Raw genomic sequence first — 14858 nt, forward strand, 5'->3', positions numbered from 1 at the left:
AGGAGGTAAATGCTAATTCTAACTATACTGGCTCCTGGGGGTTACACTGAGAGGACTTAGCAAGAATTGACACATATAGTATGGGAATAGAAAAATCTGGTGCCATCATCTTTTAAATTTTAATTTAATTTTTAAATTAAAAAAAATTGCCAGGCATGGTGGCTCATGTCTGCAATCCCAGCGTTAGCACTTTGGGAGGCTGATGCAAGTGGATGGCTTGAGCCTAGGAGTTTGAGAACAGCCTGGACAACATGGCAAAATCCTATCTCTGCAAAAAATACAAAAATTATTCAGGTGTGGTGGCATGTGCCTGTGGTCCCAGCTACTCAGGAGGCTGAGAGGGGAGAATTGCTTGAGTCTGGGAAGCAGAGGCTGCAGGGAGCCAAGCTCATGCCCCTGCATTCCAGCCTAGGCAACAGAATGAGACCCTGTCAAAAAAAAGAAAAAAGAAAGAAAGAAAAAGAAAAAAATTTGAGACAGGGTCTCACTCTGTCATCCAGGCTGGAGTGCAGTGGCATGAACATGGCTCACTGCAGCCTCAACCTCCCATGCTCAAGCAATCCTCTTACCTCAGCCTCCTGGGTAGCTGGGACTAAAGGTGGGCACCATCATGCCCAGCTAATTTTTAAATTTTGTGTAGAGACAGAGTCTCCTGATGTTAGCCAGGCTTGTCTCGAACTGCTGGGCTCAGGCAATCCTTCAGCCTCAACCTCCCAAAGCATTGGGATTACAGGTGTGATCCATTGCATCTAGCCTGTGTTGTCATCTTTAATCCCTAGATAGACTCCCTACTCTGATTTCCTATTGTATTCTCACCTGTACCAAACAACTCAGCTCTTTATTTTGTATATAATAGATTGCTTATGAGGCAGGCAATACAGTGGAATGGTTAAAAACATGGTCTGTGTAATCAGAGAGAAATCTGAGTTCAAATTCTAGCTCTGTAATTTATTACCCATCCAAATTCAGAGAATGCACTCAGTCTCCCTATGGTTTAATAACCTTTTATGCTAGACACTCCGGATTCCAAGAGGGAAAGATTGAAGAGGGATGTTCTATACTTAACAAACTTGTCAGTTTCACTCTCCTGGGATAGAATGGTCAGTAGGTTGGGACAGCTGAAGGTTGTTGTGCTGATGGAAAGGAAACATTAGGAATGGGGACAAAACATTATCTCCCTAGCGATTTGTATGGATTTCACGACATTCGAAGCTCCTCCCCTAAGTTGTCTACTGTAAAGAAAGTATTATCATCCATGCTTAATAAATATAGAAACTGAGGTTCAAAAATTATTCTGTATCAACGTGAAGCTGACAATAAACCAACTACACCTTCAGAAAGTGAACAAAATGATTTTCAATGACTTGTTAGTTTCTAACATAGGCAAATATTTTAAACTTTTAATAGATAAATTAAATACATAAAGCAAAAGTCACAAGTAGTAAGTATATACTGTGATGGATTTTGTATAAATCAAACATAAGCATGTAGTCATCACCCAAATGAAGAAACTGAACACTCCCAGTGGCTCCAAAACCAGCCTGCACAGCCACTCCCTCACAGCCTCCCAGAAGAGTAACCATATCTTCACTTCTAACATTGAAATTAGTTCTGCCTGTGTTTGAACTATGTGTAAGTGGAATCATATTAAATCACACACTAGGCTCCTTTTTGCCCATCACTTTTGCTCAGTTTGGTATGACTCATTCATGTTGTGATCATTCTTATTGCTGTGCAGTCTTCCATAGAGAGGACATAGCACAGTGTCTGTTCATTCTAGTGGATGGGCATTTGGGTAGTTTCCAGCTGGGGGATTTTATGACTACTGTTGCTATTAGCATAAATGTCTTTCTGTGAGCCTATATATGCATTTTTGTTCCGCAAAAATTCAGTTGTAGACTTGCTGAGTCTTAGGGATTTCATATGTTCAGCTTGAATAGAGAGTGCCAAACTGTTTTCCAAAAGGTTTGTACCAACTTGCATTCCTACCAGCAACTAGCCCCTTTTGTTTCCCATCCTTGTCAATACTTGTTACTATCAGTCTTTTGCATTTTGGCCATTGTGGTGAAGCTGGGGCATGTTTTATCTTCAGTACTAACTGTTGGTAGTCCTTTTTTTTTTTCTCTGCTACTTGAGTTTCATTTCCTTTCATACAGTGGCTGAGATACTTTTGTTCCACTTTCTTCTTTTTACTTAAAGTTGTCCATTCTAGAAGAAATTCTGGTGAGTTCTTTCTTGTCTTTTCTTTGTTTTTTTTTCCCCCTCTAATGTTGCTTTCAGTCACCCTGACACGTACTTCTTTTTTTTTTTTTTTTTTTTTGTTGAGACGGAGTCTCGCTCTGTTGCCCAGGCTGGAGTGCAGTGGCCGGATCTCAGCTCACTGCAAGCTCCGCCTCCCGGGTTTACGCCATTCTCCTGCCTCAGCCTCCCAAGTAGCTGGGACTACAGGCGCCCGCCACCTCGCCCGGCTAGTTTTTTTTTTTTGTATTTTTAGTAGAGACGGGGTTTCACCGTGATAGCCAGGATGGTCTTGATCTCCTGACCTCGTGATCCGCCCGTCTCGGCCTCCCAAAGTGCTGGGATTACAGGCTTGAGCCACGACACGTACTTCTTAACCACCTCTCAGAGCCACTCCTTCAGGTGACCTTGGCGACACTAGTCAGGGCATTCAGCCACCTGGACCATGACCCCACTTGTACCCCCAGGGTCTTTGGGTTTGCATTTTCTCTCCTATCTCATCTAGTCTCATTCACACCCATCCTGGGAACAGTTCTAGTCCCATTTCTTTACCAGGCCCTAAAAACTGTCAGATAGGCCGGGCACCGTGGCTCACACCTGTAATCCCAGTACGTTGGGAAGCTGAGGCGTGTGGATCACCTGAGGTCGGGAGTTCAAGACCAGCCTGACCAACATGGAGAAACCTTGTCTCTACTAAACATACAAAATTAGCTGGGCATGGTGGCTCATGCCTGTCATCCCAGCTTCTTGGGAGGCTGAGGCAGGAGAATCGCTTGAACCCGGGAGGCAGAGGTTGTGGTGAGCCAAGGTTGTGCCATTGTACTCCAGTCTGGGCAACAAGAGCAAAACTCCATCTAGAAAGGAAAAACAAAAAACTGTCAGTTAATAAAAATAGTTAGCATTTGTTGACAGTTTACAATCTGCCAGAACATCATAATAATCTTATGTTCTATACAAAATTTTACATTTTACAGCTGGGGAAACTAAGGAACAGGAAGGTTAAAAAGAAGTTTCCAGAGTTCGAACTGCTACTGATTGACAGAGCCAGAATTCAAACCCAGCAAGTCTTAACCCACAGTGCACGCTCTTAGGACTTCAGTGACTTCAATCCCTATTGTCTGTGCCACTCATCTGCCAACTCTATTTAGATTCTTGTGTTTTTGGTCATCTTTATATTTCCATCTCCATCACCATGATTTTGAATCTTTGGGATCTCCCATCTGATCTTGTAGGGCACTTAACAAATGGAAATATTGGTTGAAAAGAAAAGTAAAAACCTAAAAATTCTATGTGAGAAATAATACCACAAGGTGAAAAACACCGGTAACAAATCAGAAGAATAAAATATATGACAAAGATTTAATATCCTTACCACCCTTTTACAAATCTATAATAAAGAAGGCACGCAACCTATCATTAAAAATGAGTAGGCCGGGCGCGGTGGCTCAAGCCTGTAATCCCAGCACTTTGGGAGGCCGAGATGGGCGGATCATGAGGTCAGGAGTTTGAGACCATCCTGGCTAAGCGGCTCAAGCCTGTAATCCCAGCACTTTGGGAGGCCGAGATGGGCGGATCATGAGGTCAGGAGTTCAAGACCATCCTGGCTAATACGGTGAAACCCCGTCTCTGCTAAAAAAATACAAAAAACTAGCTGGGCGACGAGGCGGGCGCCTGTAGTCCCAGCTACTCCGGAGGCTGAGACAGGAGAATGGCGTGAACCCGGGAGGCGGAGCTTGCAGTGAGCTGAGATCCGGCCACTGCGCTCTAGCCTGGGCTACAGAGCGAGACTCCGTCTCAAAAAAAAAAAAAAAATGAGTAACATGAAAATGAGTAACATAAGAGTTGATCCTTTCATAGTTCATATGTGTGATGATTGAGTGTTCATGCTCATGCGTGGGATGTGCTTCCCTTAAGCCTTGTTCAGATGTGAGCACTTTACCATCTGATGTGAACATAATAATAATAAGTAATGTAAGAGTAAAGTAAGCAATTCACACTAGTGGAAATGGCTAAGTAACTTATAAAAAGGTTTACTTCACTGGTAATAAAATGAATGAAAATCTGATTTTTTACTTTATGCTTTCCTATATTTTCATGTATTTATTCATTTTTCAAGGAGCATGTATTAGTTTTATCCTTTTAAATTTTAATTTGATTAATTAATTACTTAATTAATTTTTTTAGAGATGGAGTTTTACTGTGTCACCAAGACTGGAGTGCAGAGGCATGATCATGGCTCACTGCAGCCTCAAACTTCTGGGCTCAAACAATCCTCCCACTTCAGCCTCCAGAGTAGCTGGAACTACAGGCACATGCCCACTACATCCTGTGAATTTTTTATTTTTTGCTGAGATTGGGGTCTTGCTATGTTGCTCAGGCTGGTCTCAAACTCCTGGCTCCAAGCAATACCCCTATCCTGGCTTCCCAAGGTGCTAGGATTGCAGGCATGAACCACTGCTCCTGGCCTTATCCTTTTCTATTAGTTATTTCTTTTTGGGGAAAACAAAAGAATGTATATCACACATTCTAAGAATCTGAGACTCTCTGGGGTCTAATGGTAGGGGTTAAACAGTTTGGGGGCAAAGAGTTGCATTTCTAAGAAACCATTTGTCACTCACTCAATCTTTTTTTTACTTACTCAATTTTCTGCCCCCATGTTTCTGGGCAAATTAGTCACATCTGGACCTTGTCATCAGGACCTGGCACATCTTTCCTCTCTCCCTCTCCTTTTTGACCTGAGGATACAGTAGAGTCCTATAAACCAGACTCCTGGTACTTACCTGCAGTACTACATTTTCCACTGGATCCCAGTCAGACTGGGTTCATCTGTGGCCAGTTCAGATGCCACAGCCCCTATAATGACCTATTAAAAATCTACATTGTCTGTCGATGTGACATATCTTCCTAGCAGAAATCCCAGCCATCACCTCAGATCCCAGCCCAGCTCCTCTTTCATTCCTCTCTCATCGTCTTCACTTTCAACCATGAACTTACCTGTCCTTCATACAAGAGTCCTAATAATATAAAATAGTGTCTATAATTTATTGAGTGTTATTATAACTTCATGCTAAGAATCAACACATATCTTCTCATTTTAATCCTCCCAACAATGCTTTTAGTTGCATATAATCACTATTTTACAGACATAAAAAATGAGGATCGCACAGGAACAGCCAAGCCAGGATGTTAAGATTTGTCCGTCTGGCCTTCTTTTGACCAGGGGTCTTTCTTCCCTCAGCTTTTCTTTTGCCCTGACTTTATTCTCTGTTAGGTCTGGATTCCTAGCACCATCAGGTGACCTGCTCTCTCTCCCCATATAATTGCTTGGATTTCTCCTGATAGTGCCTCAGGAAGCCCTTAACAGTTTCCCTTTGTTATCATCTGCACAGACACCTGTATGATCAGACATGCCCATCAGTTTCTTCCTGAATCTTTACTCTCAATACCTGTCAATCCAGTGCAGCCCAACTTAGAGGCTTCTCTGTCTCCAGTAACCTGCAGCATCAGCTGATTCCAATTCAAATGGGAAAATGCTTTGTTTCTCCTGACTAAAAAACTGGGACTAGCAGGGTGTATTTGTGTTTTCAAAGAAGAATATATCAGTCCAAGTAAGTTTCTAATGCAAGTAAATTTTCTAATTAGCAATGGTCCCTAATCTTTTTGGCACTAGGGACCGGTTTCCTAGAAGAAAATTTTTCCACAGAGAGGGTGGGGGTGAGGGTGGTGGTATGGTTTTAGAATAAAACATTTCCACCTCTGATCATCAGGTATTCGTTAGATTCTCATAAGGAGCACACAACCTAGATGCCTTGCATGAGCAGTTCACAATAGGGTTCCTGTGAGAATCTAATGCCACTGCTGATCTGATGGGAGGAAGAGTTCAGGCAGTAATGCTCAGTCACCTGCCGCTCACCTCCTGCTGTGTGGCCCGGTTCCTAATAGGCCACAGACCAGTAACAGTCCACTGCCCAGGATCCTGGACCCCTGCTCTAATAGGAAGAAATTCAGAAAAGAGGATGGGAGGTGGCATTTTACAGAAAAGGAAGCTGAGTCTCAGAAAATGTTTGGCTTGGCCAAAAATAAGCAGCAAAATGTGAAAATGAAATTCCACCGTCTAATCATTGCCTCCAAGCCTTGTCCTCTTTCTGTCCCCACCCAGCACCCTTCATGAGCTGGCAATAAACGTCTCCCTCCTAGGTTTTCATGCTTATAGGAGAAGTCATTGGCTCAGAGAATCCCTGAGACGCATGGGGACAGGACTAGTCTTCTTCCCTTCTCCACTTTACTCCATCTGGCCTTGCAGCGAGCCCTCTCTATGAAGAAAATTGTTGATGAGACCATTCACTCAATTATAGCATTTCATGTGATATTATTTCACGAAATAAAATGTTCAACTCTTGATTACCAGTCTCCCAGTTTTCCACCAAGGTTGTGATGTGTTCTCAATGTACATTTAAGTTCTGTGAAGATTTTCCATTCATACATTCATCCAATAAGTGTCAAGACATAAAGAATGCTAAGTCCCAGGAAGAGAAAGAAGAGCCCCGTAGAATAAGGGGTTTAATTTCATGAAGTGATTTGCATCAAATTCACTGGCCTCTCCTTGACTTCCAAACTCATTATCTTTCTAACCCAAGGCTCAAGGTAAACTTGCATTCTTGTGACTCTTTCAGACAGTCGATCGTAACAAATCATGCTACCTTGGTTAACTGTCTTCACTTGATGTTCCACCCAGAAAAGCACAATTTGCTTTTCCTTCTGACCACAGCAGCCCTAGCCACAGCCTGCATTGTCCAAGGGCATGCCGAGCCAAATCGCTGCTATCACTGCTGCCACCTTTTGATCCCTAACACCATCTGACAGAGCTTTGCGTCCCTACCATATTTCATGTCTTTCATCCCTGGGTTCCTCTTTTGGTACTGAGGAGCCCAGTAGGTGCCCACATTAGACACACTTCCTCCCTGGCCAGACAGCAGGTGGGCAGAACCACAAACTCACTTCAGCTGCTGTCTTGAGATGCAGCTTTCTCAGGGACAGCTGGAGAGACCAAGTACACAGTCTCAAAGTGCAGCGGTCACGTCTTGTTCATCTTTGCATCCTAGCACCTAGAATAGTCTTTAGCACTAGGTAGGAGCTCTGCAAATATTTGTGGAAAGAAGGAAGAGAGGGAGACCAGAATACTGAGGTGATTTGCCTAAGACACCTAGTTTAGTAGAGAACTAGATACAAATCTTGGCTCCCAAAGTCCTATATCCGTGCTCATTCCACTCTACCACCCTAGCTTTACATTGGCCTCCTGAAAGAAAGAAAAATGAGACAAATAACAAGGGAAGGGAGAGAAGATACAGAAGAGAACACCCAGTAAGGAAAATTTGGGGTTGAATTTGCAGGTGGCATAATCACAAGGCCAGAACTGATGTTTTCCTGGGCCTGAGGTGGTCTACTCCAAGGCAGATAACATTGTAGTTATGGATAAATGGTACTATTGATCAAATTCTCACATCTGGAAAAGGCCTAGAAAAATAGTTGATTCCAGGCATAGTGAAAGTAGTTCAAAAATACATATTTTCAAAATGTAAATATGGACAATTACCATTATCCCACCTCCAATCTCCAAGCTTTTCTATATCTCATTTAAAAAATAAATATAATCTTTTCCTACCTAACCCAGCAAGATAAATGTGCCCTAAGAATTTGCTATTATTATTGCTGTTACTTAAAACATCTTTAGTGAACGAAGCATAGTAGATATTAATCTGATTTAATTAGAATGAGTCAAATTATACTCAGAAACCCTAGTAAAAATTGTAGTAAGAAATTTCTTTTCAGAATATGACTTTGATGCATATTTATTTTTTTCATGAGGTATGGACTGAGGAAGAGGAAGGAAGAGAAAATAGGTAAAAGGAATTTTTTTTTTTTTTTTGCATTGCCATACTGTTAACCAAAACTAAAGACCAGAAGAAGAGAAATGGAATAAATTAAAAAGTGATGACAATGTAATATTTAGGCATGCTGTCACACAGAGTCCAACAAAATGGTTTTAGAAATTATCTTTAATTCTTTTAGTTACTGGGGAAAAAAATAAACCAGAAAACTATAAAGAGATAAACATTTCCTATTATCCTATTGTTTGAAAATAACTACAGTTAGTATTTTAGTATATAACCTATTCTACTATTGTTAAATAGGTTTATTTCTAAGAAATCTCAACTTATCAAAAGAATGTAAAGAAACAGGTAAGGTAACACTGGTTGAAATTGGAGAAGGATGGCTGGGCAATAGGGATGGAACAAAAATTTCTCATTTAGAAATACTAGCATGTGCCTTTTAGATTTTGTCCTTTACGAGTGTATCTCCTATTAAAATTAAGCCAAATTGCAATTTAAAACTAACATTTTTTAAAAAATGTTTTAATGGAAACAGAACTGTTAAAACAGTAGAACAGAATTTTTAAAATAGTAATTTTAACAATAAATTTGCTTTCATAACCATAAATGTATTTGGTTATTGCTAGCTTTAATTTTAAAAAAGTAGATCAAAACCTACAAAAGGAAACACAAACTTCCTTGCACTTTCCACCACGTATTCAGCACCCTCTAATGCCCCATCACTGTTGCTGTGCATGTCTGCCTGCAGTACGGTCCATTACAGCCAGGGGAAGCAGCAGCTTTTTATCATTCTGATGATACCAATTTCCAGTCAGTTCTGGTTATTACTAACAGTGATTCAATAAATTATATTCAATAAGCAGCCAATTGTGCTATGTCCAATTTTTGTTATGGACACTTTAACTGTAGTAGAAATTAATGCCTGTATAATTTTCCAAATGCTTCCTTCAGGCATGTGTACATATACTTTATATAGAAGTTATCTTTTTAAATTTGTTTTTACCAGAAAAAAAAGAATCATAATAAACCTACTTTAGAAGGTTTTTTTTTTCACCCAACAAAGCATTTTGAAACTCTTCCATGATAACAAATGTGGATCTAATTATCATTTTAACTTATCAAATTTCACCTTATCTATAATAAAAGTTTAATCCTTTATGAGATTTATCTTTCAAAAAAGAAATGAATTTGCTTTTCTTCTTTAATACTGCCGGTATTTTCAGTATCTTTATGATGTTACTATACGAACGTAAAACATCGGTGTGATTTGGTTCCATTATCATTTAAAGCCAGACGCTAACACCAATGGAGGCTGATATTCCTGTAGGCCATAGCAGCCCTGGGAAATCTTGCCTTGGCTGAAGCTATACCAAATCCAGAAGTAACTGAAGTCCCCCTAAGGTTTCAGGTCCCCCCAAGGAAGGCAGGAGTTGTGCATTACTCAGCATTCTCAGATCTATTCTAAAGCAGATTATTTTCTTAGGTTTTGATTCAATTTCATACAATTCAAGCTTTTTTTTTTTTTTTTTTTTTTTTTTTTGAGACGGAGTCTTGCTCTGTCGCCCGGGCTAGAGTGCAGTGCCCGGATCTCAGCTCACTGCAAGCTCCGCCTCCCGGGTTTACCCCATTCTCCTGCCTCAGCCTCCCGAGTAGCTGGGACTACAGGCGCCGCCACCACGCCCCGCTAGTTTTTTGTATTTTTAGTAGAGACGGGGTTTCACCGTGTTAGCCAAGATGGTCTCGATCTCCTGACCTCGTGATCCGCCCGTCTCGGCCTCCCAAAGTGCTGGGATTACAGGCTTGAGCCACCGCGCCCGGCCTAATTCAAGCATTTTTATTTAATAAGTACAAGGCATTGTGCTCAAGGAGAAGGATAAAAGCTAAAGTGGATCATTCTAATTTTCCTGAACACTTACAACCTCATAGGAAGACATACACACATAAGTAAGTATGACACAAGGAAAATTTGTAAGACAAAATAAATAAAAGTATTATAAGAAACACAGAAAAGGGATAGATTACATTAGGCTGAGTGAGGTGGCTTTTGAGTTGCTACTAGAAGGGCCGGTAGGACTGTGATCAGAAGAGAGAGGAAGGGCTGGATGGAGCAACAAGAGTCTGAGCTATTAACACAGGTTTGAGTCAGGCTGACCAGAGCTGTAAAGCCCTTCTCCTGTTCTCACTGTGTGTTCTTTTCAGTTCCGTCTTCCTGAGGCTGCTATGTTTCTGGGCATGCCCAGGGGATCTACAAACAGGTTGTGCAGAGCCAGGCATTTCAATAAGAAACAAAATGCTGAGTAACAACATGAAGTCAGAGTGTTGCTTGCCAAGAGCTGGGAGGCCTGGGTGGTTTCCCAATCTTAAAGAAGCAGAAGGATATTAAAGTGAGCCTCCCAAAGGAAAATGTGGATCTACTTACCAACACAGAAAATGATACACACGGATTCGATTTAGGTAGGTGCACTACCTGTGATGACTATTGGTCACTCCCAGATCACATGGACCAACTGTAGGTCTCAACTATTTTGACTTTCCAGAACAGACTAATACATAACTAATGGCTTACCTTTGTGAAAAATATTTTATGCACTGTAGAACAGATAATTCTCAGTTCTGGGCCAAAGGGGGAAAGTTTGGAGAGAATTAAACAGGAAATGACTCTGCTACAAAGAATTCAGGAACATAAGTGAAGTGAATAAACAATCCAGGCACAAGTGATGAATTCTAGATGTCCTGGGAATAACAGGGCGTGTTGCCAGCTCAGATGGGTGAAATCCCACTCTGATGAAGGGCTCCAGGGCTGCAAGGAGACCACTCCTACATCCATCACATCAGTGTCACAGGTTTACCACCTGCTCAGCTCTTATTCTACATCCTAAGGCCTTTTGCCCCATCACACACATTTGACCATTTAGTCTAGGAATCAGATACCAAATACTGGGGAGATCTCATAAAGCCCACAACTAAAATAAGCAGAGGAATCAGAAGCTGGACAGAGTGACCCAAGGAGGACTAGGGATAACTCAAGAGTTCCTTATTTTATTTTGAGAGAGAGTCTCGCTCTGTTGCCCAGGCTAGGGTGCAGTGGCACGATCTTGGCTCACTGCAAGCTCCGCCTCCCGGGTTCACGCCATTCTCCTGCCTCAGCCTCCCAAGTAGCCGGGACTACAGGCGCCCGCCACCTTGCCCAGCTAGTTTTTTTTGTATTTTTAGTAGAGACGGGGTTTCACCGTGGTCTCGATCTCCTGACCTCGTGATCCGCCCACCTAGGCCTCCTAAAGTGCTGGGATTACAGGCGTGAGCCACCACGCTCGGCCTCCAATTTTCAGTCTTATATCCCTCACCCCCTCCCACCTTTTCCCTGGAGTCCCCAAAGTTCATTGTGTCATTCTTATACTTTTGCATCCTCATAGCTTAGCTCCCACTTATGAGTGAGAACATGTGGTTTGATTTTCCTTCCTGAGTTACTCACTTAGTATAATGTCTTCTATCCCATCCAGGTTGCTGCAAATGCCATCAATTCTTTACATTTTATGGCTGAGTAGTATTCGCTTTCTCTATATATAGCTCTCTCTCTATATACAGCTAATAATAGCTCTATCTATATATACACTTATATGTAGAGAAATCATTCTATATATACACATAGAGAGATACATATACCTTCATACATATATATGTATTACATATGTATTTATTATATACAGAGAGAAATACACACACCCACACACACATATACATATATATAGAGAGAGAGAGAGAGAGAGACAGAGAGAGAGAGAGATTTATGTAGGAACTGGCTCACATTATTGTACAGGCAGACAAGTCCAAAATCTTCAGAGTGAGCTGGTCAGCTGGAGCCCCAGGGAAGACTTGGTATTGCTGGTCAAGTCCAAAGGCAGTCTGCGGACAGAATTCTCTCTGCCTAATGGGAAGGAGAGGGAGTGTTTATCTGTTAAGGCCTCCAGCTGATCAGATGAGAGCCACCCACATTATGGAAGGTAATCTGCTTTACTCAAAGTCTGCTGATTTAAACGGTAATCTCATCTAAATAATATGCTCACAGAAATAATTAGAATAATATTTAACGAAATACTGCGGTCTAGCCAATTTGACACAGAAAATTAACCATCACAGTCCCCATTCACAAAACCTCCTGGCCTGAAAGATGCTCTCCTGTGAAATCACCGTTCCCCCAACTGTTTTCAGCATGATAGCTTTATCTTCTCTGCTCAAGTCAGCGGGTGAGATGGAGCGGCCAGCTGCCTTTCCTCCCTCCAGAGTGCTTTCTCACCCTCCAGTTACCCTCACCCACTCTCACCTCTGCTCAGTTGAAGACTGTGCAGTTCTCAGTGCCGGGACTCACCGGATCCATCCTCACTTCCCAAGCCTACTTCAGCAGCGGAATCAGCCTTGCTCCTCTGTCCTGCCCTTTGCCATTATCTGTATTGACTTTGGAATCCACATTAACCTTTTAGATTCCTTTACCCCAGAGGTATTTCCTGGGTTAAAGACCTCCACCTTTGACCTGCCCTAGTCAGTGTCGTTAATACTCACGGTAACCTGTGTTTCTGAGATCTGTTATCCCATTTGCAGTCACAGCCTGTCATCTCCTTGACCCCACCCAGCAAGCCCATCTCTGGCTTCCCTGGAATCTCTCCTGCCTCACATCACCTATCTCATTTCATTCACTAATTCTATTTGTCTTCACTGCTTCCTGTCTTGCTTACTAGAATCATAGACCCCCTGTGTGTCCCCAAATCCTGGACTTCACTTCCAAAGAACCCATGGAAATATATGTAAAGTAGTGGCAATGTGGTAGATACAATTAGATGGGATTTCCTCCAATTAGATGGGATTTCCTCCTCCTCTTCTTATTGCTCCTATTCTTCATCTTCCTCTCATTCATTTTCGTTTGTGCTTCCAGGTAACTGTGCTTTGAAGAAAGAGGTGGAACTTTGAAGAGGTGGCTCATTTCCTCCTCAGAGTCATCTAACTTGAGCCACTTCAGTGCTTCTACCTCTCCATTTCACTTCCAAAGCGCTTGGTGACTCCCTAGCACACCAACACAGAGAATCACTGTTCTAGAGGATTTCTACCCTAAAAGCCTCCATTTTCTTCTTTCAACTCCTCCACCCTGTAACCCCACGAAGTTACACACAGTTACACCTCCTACTTTATAGTGACTACTGAAAATAGTCCTTCCTATTTCGGGATGTGTCCCTCCAGAAACAGATGCTGAGAAAAGGATCCAGGGATCCCAGGAAGCACTGGGAAGTGAGTGCAGAAGTGAGACAGAAAAGGAAAGAAAGCCAGTACAGGGTGTGTTGGGAGTCAGTTGTCGCTGCGGGCAGCTGGGGCTCAGACTTCCTGGGGGGTCTCAGGGGCAGCATAGATCATGCCTCAGAGTTGTCTCACTTGGGAGGCAAGAGCCCGTGGCATTTATCCATGGCCTCCCTCTGTCACTGGTTGAGGGCTGCCCCAGGGGTGTTACTCCCTGACACTTCTTTTCTGACCCAAGTGTGGGCCAAGGCAGCTCCCACAGACAGATAAAGGCTGCACCAGGGTCACCAGCACTTGCAGTAAGGAGAGTCAGCACATAGGAAATGCTGAGTGTCACGGACATCTGTGGAGAACCAAGAACCTTCTACATTTCCTATCCAACTAACTTTACTGTAAATGTAACTACCCCTGTTTCTAGCTTCCTATCCTTTTATTCATTGTCTTAGTTATTGTTGGATACATCGTTTTAATTTAATCTTCTTGACCATGGAAGTTGGCATTATCTCAATTTTATAGAAAAAGAAACTGAGAAATTAAGAGTAAGCAACTTCACAAAAATTACCCAGCTAGTAAGTTCTGGAACTGTGATTTAAAGACTCAAAAATCCAAGTATTTTCTAATACAGCAGAAATACAAGGGCAGAACCTTGGGACTATCCATCCTTATTAGCAATGTCCTGGGTAATAAGAGATGAGTTCGGAGTAGAAATAGAGGGGTTATGTCAGAGAAGGGAAAAAACTCTTCATCTAAGACTAGTTTTGACCAACTGTTCTCTGACTCAGCACATTTCTATTGACACAGCACACTAAAGCTTAGTAGGCCAGAATCTTACTGTTTCTTCCAGAGGCCCTTACATAATTTCTAAGAACAAAGATCAAATAAAATGCAATTTGCAGAATAAGTGATGTCTGGCATATAATAAGTACTCAATTTAACAATTATGTATTGATGACCTAATATGTGCCAGGCGATGGACTAGATGCTAAGAATAATGGTGGACCACAAATATTGACTGACAGAGGCACGAGTTCGCTTTTGAATATGAAATATGTACCCCACATTCTCAAACTAACTAATTATACATAACCATCAACTATGGCCACTTAACTTTTGCAATTAAGACGAACCTAGTACTCAATAGTTTTCTCAGATCTGCCTTGACTTATTTTCATGTAACATTTAACAACAGCAGATGATGTTGACGTGAAAAGAGCACACTAAACATAGGATTGCTGTGAAGATTAAATGAAATAAATGCCAAATCCAAGGTATTTAATATAATTGATCGTTCTTATCTTTATTATAGACTGTAAGTTCCATGAAAACAGGCACTGAATTTTTTTTTTTCTTTTTTTTGAGATGGAGTCTCACTCTGTCACCCAGGCTAGAGTGCAGTGGCATTATCTAGGCTCACTGCAACCTCCGCCTCCCAGGTTCAAACAATTC

The 14858-nt window shown here is 41.8% G+C and overlaps 1 long non-coding RNA gene and 1 other non-coding gene across 2 annotated transcripts in view; one reads left to right on the forward strand and one right to left on the reverse strand.

The window, feature by feature from the left end:
- Positions 1-14858, reverse strand: part of LOC111549326 — a 29758-nt gene extending 14900 nt beyond the window's left edge. Inside the window, exon 1 of the long non-coding RNA XR_003309900.1 lies at positions 11935-14858. This is a non-coding gene — a long non-coding RNA (uncharacterized LOC111549326). The remainder of the gene's footprint in view (positions 1-11934) is intronic.
- Positions 4084-4186, forward strand: LOC111549421. The gene has a single exon (XR_002733730.1). It is a non-coding gene; the product is annotated as a small nucleolar RNA U13 (small nucleolar RNA).

This window comes from Piliocolobus tephrosceles, chromosome 3, assembly GCF_002776525.5.
Source record: "Piliocolobus tephrosceles isolate RC106 chromosome 3, ASM277652v3, whole genome shotgun sequence".
Classification (NCBI taxonomy): Eukaryota; Metazoa; Chordata; class Mammalia; order Primates; family Cercopithecidae; genus Piliocolobus; species Piliocolobus tephrosceles.